Below are 5,913 nucleotides of genomic sequence, written 5' to 3' on the forward strand. Positions count from 1 at the left end.
TGTTAGCCAGGATGGTCTCGATCTCCTGACCTCGTGATCCGCCCGTCTCGGCCTCCCAAAGTGCTGGGATTACAGGCTTGAGCCACCGCGCCCGGCCAAGGTTCTGCTCTTGAATAATTTTTGGGTCAACAATAAAATCAAGATGGAAATTAAAACATTATTTGAATTAAGCAATAATGGTAACACAACTTATCAAAACCTCTGAAACACAGCAAAAGCAGTGTAAGAGGAAAGTTCATAGTATTAAATGCCTACATTAAAAAGTCTGAAAGAGCACAAATAGAAATTCTAAGATCACACCTTATGGAACTGCAGAAACAAGAACAAAACCCAAATTCAGCAGAAGAAAATAAATAACCAAGGTCAGATCAGAGCTAAATAAAATTTAAATGAAAAAATACAAAAAAAAAAGCTGTAGTTTTGAAAAGATAAGCAAAATTGATAAACTATTAGCAAAATTAACCAAGAAAAGAAAAGAGAATATCCAAATAAGCTTAATTTGAAACAAAACAGGAGATATTACAACTGATACCACAGAAATACAAGATCGTTCAAGGCTACTATGAACACGTTTTCACAAACAAACTAGATATTTGGAGGAGATAAATAAATTCCTGGAAATATACAACCCTTCCATATTAAATCAGGAAGAAATAAAAACTCTGAACAGATTAGTAACAAGTAGTGAGATTGAAACTGTAATAAAAAATTGCCAAAAAAAAAAAAAAGTCCAGGACCAGATGGATTCATAGCTGAATTATATCAGGCATTCAAAGAATAATTGTTACCAATCTTACTGAAACTATTTCAGAAGACAGAGAAAGAGGAAATCCTCCATAAATCATTCCATGATTCTAGTATCACCCTAATACCAAGGCCAGGAAATAACATAACATAAAAATAAAACTATAGATCAATATTCCTGAATATAAATGCAAAAACCCTCAGCAAAACACTAGCTAACAGAATTCAACAGCCTATCAAAAAGATAATACCCCATAATCAATTTGGGTTTAAATCAGTGATACAGGAATGGTTTAACATATGCAAGTCTATAATGTGATACATCACATGAACAGAAGTAAAACAAAATCATATGATTATCTCAATAGATGCAGAAAAAGCATTTAACAATCCAGAATCCCTTTATAATTAAAACTCTCAGCAAAATCAGCATAGAAGGGGCATACAAAGTAATAAAATTATCTATGACAAACCCACAGCCAACAATATACTGAACCAGGAAAAGTTGAAAGCATTCCCCTTGAAAACTGGAACAAGACAAGGATGCGTACTTTCACTCCTTCTATTCTACCTAGTACTGGAAGTGCTAGTCAGAGCAATCAGACAACAGACAGAAATAAAGGGCATCCAAATGGTAACGAGGAACTCAAACTGTCGCTGTTCACTGATGATATGATTGTAAACATAGAAAACCCTAAAGAATCATCCAAAAAGCTCTTAGGTCTGAAAAATGAATTCAGTAAAGTTTCAGGATATGAAATCAATGTAAACAAACTAGTAGCACTGCTATACACCAATAATGAGAAATCTGAGAATCAATTCAAGAACTCAACCCCTTTTACAACAGCTGCAAAAAATAAAATAAAATACTTAGGAATATACCTAACCACGGAGGTGAAAGACCTCTACAAGGAAAACTGCAAAAGATTGCTGAAAGGAATTATAGATGACACAAACAAACAAATGGAAACAATCCCATGCTCATGAATGGATAGAATAAATATTGTGAAAATGACCATACTGCCAAAAAGCAATCTACAAATTCAATTCAATTCGCACAAAAACACTATCATCATTCTTCACAGAACTAGAAAAAACAATCCTAAAATTCATGTACAACCATTAAAAAAAAAAAAAAAAAAAAGGCCTGCATAGCCAAAGGAAGACTAACCAAAAAGATCAAATCTGGTGGCTTCACATTACCCAACTTCAAACTATACTACAAGGCTACAGTTACTAAAACAGCAGGATACTGGTATAAAAATAGACACACAGACCAATGGAACAGAATAGAGAACACAGAAATAAAGCCAAGTTTTTACAGCCAACTTATCTTTGAAAAAGCAAACAAAAACATAAAGTGGAAAGGATGCCCTATTCAACAAATGGTGCTGGGATAATTGGCAAGCCACACATATAAGAATGAAACTGGATCTTCATCTCTCACCTTATACAAAAATCAACCTCAAGATGGATCAAAGACTTAAATCTCAAACCTGGAATCATAAAAATATCCAGAAGATAACAACAGAAAAGCTCTTCCAGACATTGGCTTAGGTGAAGACTTCATGATCAAGAATCCAAAAGCAAATGCAACAAAAACAAAGATAAATAGATGGCACCTATTTAACCAAAAAGCTTTTGCACAGCCAAAGAAACGATAAACAGAGTAAACAGACAACCTGCAGAGTGAGAGAAAATATTCACAGTGCATCTGACAAAGAAGTAATATCCAGAATCTACAAGAAATTCAAACAAATCAGCCAGAAGAAAAATAATAATTCCATCAAAAATGGGCAAAGAGCCAGGTGTGGTGTCTCATGCCTTTAATCTTGCACTTTGGGAAGCTGAGGCAGGTGGATCACGAGGTCAAGAGACCAAGATCATCCTGGCCAACAAGGGGAAACACTGTTTCTAATAAGAATACAAAAAGTGGCTGGTCATGGTGGCACATGCCCGTAGTCCCAGCTACTTGGGAGGCTGGGAGGCTGAGGCAGGAGAATCGCTTGAACCCAGGAGGGGGAGGTTGCAGTGAGCCAAGATTGCACCATTGCACTCTAGCCTGGTGACAGAGCGAGACTCTGTCTCAAAAAAAAAAAAAAAAAAAAAAAAAGAAAAAAAAAAGGAAAGAAAGAAAAGAAAATGGGCAAAGGACATGAACAGACATTCTCAAAAGAAGATATACAAATGGCCAACAAACATGAGAAAAAAAAGCTCAACATCACTAACTGTCAGGGAAATGCAAATTAAAAGTACAATGAGGTATCACCTTATTGCTACAAGAACAGCAAGAATGGCCATAATTTTAAAAATCAAAAATAATAGCTGATGTCATGGATGTGGTGAAAAGGAAACACTTCTACACTGCTGTTGAGAATGTAAACTAGTATAATCACTATAGAAAACAGTATGGAGATTCCTTAAAGAACTAAAAGTAGAACTGTCATTTGATCCATCAATCCCACTAGCGGTTATCTTCTGCTGTACAGGGCAGAAGGTAGAAACTTCTCTGTCAACTTGGTTGTACCTCAGTCTTAGGTAGGCCCTGTGTCCCATGGTGCCTGGGGTGAGGCTTTCTCAGTTATCCTGCCCTTGCTCAAGTAGCCAAATGTTGCCTTGTGCCTTTGGAGGCTCAGTGATAAAGGCTCTTTATCACTAATGTCTTTCAGTAATGTAAAGACATTATTGTTTATTGAAAAATGTATGGAAGACAAAACATACCATTATAGATCAATTCATGTTCTACTTAATTAAATCCTAAATGTATTCTTGTATTTTGGCTACAAAATTATTGTAAATTATTTAAATTAAAATAAGGAAAATATTACTTTTACCCATACAATCTTGATGAATTTTTCTACTTCCACCCTAAATTTTGATTATAGAAATAATCTTTATGCTAAGTTTGAAATTATTTTTTACTTTCCAGCTACACATCAAACTCTATTTTGCATCTTATTACTTTCAGAAATAAAGTTTTCTAACAATTATGAATAATCCCTGCTTTACTTGGTGTTACATGCTATAAAATGTCAAGGGTGCTCTTGTTCACATCTCAGTTTCTCCTTAGGCAAAAACTTAAAGTCAACTATTCCAAATTGAATCTTGTGCTGTACATTTACTTATGGCATTTGGCATATTTTTGGACCCTGTCTGCATTATGATCTATTAAAAGGATCAAGGAGTCCTTCCAGAAATAAGAAACAAACCACTAGAATATATATGGTCCCCATTGGGATGATAGTCAATGTGTGGTACTCTGTGAACGGTGAGAGGCTGGGCATCCACGTGTGTCATACAGGAGCTGTGTGCTGCATGGACAGTGACTGGGACAACAAGCATGTCCTCACTGACTCAGCTGACAACAGCTCAAAACTGATGTAGCTGTCCAGACCTGTGGCAAGGACTTTGGGAACAATGTCGCTATATTCTCTACAGACAAGCAGATGGGCTACCAGGGCTTTGTGAGCTTCTTTTATCTGCAGGACCTAAGCCAGATTGACAGCAATGAAACATACATGAAAATTCTTTACAATGACTATAATATCACCAGTGCTTTGTGAGGACTCCCCAGGGGAGTGCATCAACACAGGCCATAAGAGTGGAGTGTCCATCCAGTATAATGCCAAGTCTGGAGAGGTATTGGTGAGTGTTAAATAGCACTCCAAGAAGATCAGTGACATCCAGTTATCCAAGGACATGACCAAGTTCATCACTGCAACCAAGGACTACACAGCCAAGTTCTTTGATTCTACAACTCTTGAACATCAAGAGATTTTCTGGACAGAACATCTCATCAACTCAGCTGCCCTTTCCCCAATTATAATGGCCATGTGATACTGGGTAACAGACAGAAAGCCATGGATGTAACCACAACCTCCAATAGGACTGGCAGGTTTGAGCCCAGGTTCTTCCATCTGGCCTTTGAAAAAGAGTTTGGAAGTCAAGAGTTACTTCACAACTGTCAACAGTGTTGCCTTCCCTTCTAATGGCAAGAGTTACAGCAGCAGAGGTGAAGATGATTATGTTCACATTCATTATTTAGACCCACAGTACTTTGAATTTGAGCTTGAGGATTAAGAAGCTGGATCTGCATACAGACCAGGCAGTCATCTTAAGAAAGTTTTGAACCCTAAGAAATAAATTAGCTTGGTAATAAAAAAAAAGATGAAATTTACAGTGCTTTTCATTTTGGACTTGGGACTGGTTATAAAAGTATATGATATAAGAAAAAAACCTGTCATTTCTATATTTGAAAACACATTTATTCTGCTCAATTGCAAGTAAACGCAAAAGCTCAGTAATTACTGTGCAAACACATGTTTATGTCTCATCTTCATCCAATTATTTTCTCTTGATTTATGATCCCCATACATTGTATATTTCAGGAAATTATGAGAATTATGAGTAATAAAAAACCTACATACCTAAAATTTTTTAAACTGGAAATATCAAAAATTGTAATTTTTCTTTGTTTTCCTTTTATAGCATTAATATACTTCATGATTAAATCTGTGTTCCAACTAATTACCTACAAAATTTTGTAGAGTATCTCTGGAATACTCTGGAATATTTGGCATAGGTTTTTCCTTAAGTTCTTCCTTTTTAAAACATTAAAAACAAACTTTGAGAATTTATAAATAATTATTACAAATATTTAAGTGTTTTCTTTTTCAGTGAGTGTGGTTATTAACAACAGGAAAATGGCAAAGAGTTTAAAATAAGAAGCAAAGTGATCAGGCACAGTAGCTCATGCCCATAATCCCAGCATTTCGGGAAGTTAAAGCAGGAGGATCACTTAATCTCAGGAGTTCCAAACCAGCCTGGGCATCAAGGGACACCCCCATCTCTCTACACAAAATTTAAAAATCAGCTGTGCAGGAGGTGTATGCCTGTTATCTCAGCTCCCAGGAAAGCTGAGGTAGGAGGGTCGCTTGAGCCTGGGAGTTTGAGACTGCAGTGAGCTGTGATTGAGCACTGCACTCCAACATGAGTAAGCCCTGACTCATAAATAAATAAATAAATAAATAAGAATTAAAAGGCCACAAGTTTTATTAAATAGGAAAAGCAAGTCTTGAAGGATTTACTACTTTTTCTTTACATTATATATTTCTAACAAAGAACTGAAAGGAAATAAATAGAGGTCTTCAGGAATGCTGATTTACATTT

At 35.9% G+C, this 5,913-nt stretch overlaps 1 pseudogene; it reads left to right on the forward strand.

Annotated features, from left to right (window-relative positions):
• The first annotated feature begins 3,981 nt into the window (after nucleotides 1-3,981).
• Nucleotides 3,982-4,887, forward strand: LOC108543708 (eukaryotic translation initiation factor 3 subunit I pseudogene; annotated as a pseudogene).
• The last annotated feature ends 1,026 nt before the right edge of the window (nucleotides 4,888-5,913 follow it).

Source organism: Rhinopithecus bieti, unplaced genomic scaffold, assembly GCF_001698545.2.
Source record: "Rhinopithecus bieti isolate Rb0 unplaced genomic scaffold, ASM169854v2 scaffold_25782, whole genome shotgun sequence".
NCBI classification, from domain to species: Eukaryota; Metazoa; Chordata; class Mammalia; order Primates; family Cercopithecidae; genus Rhinopithecus; species Rhinopithecus bieti.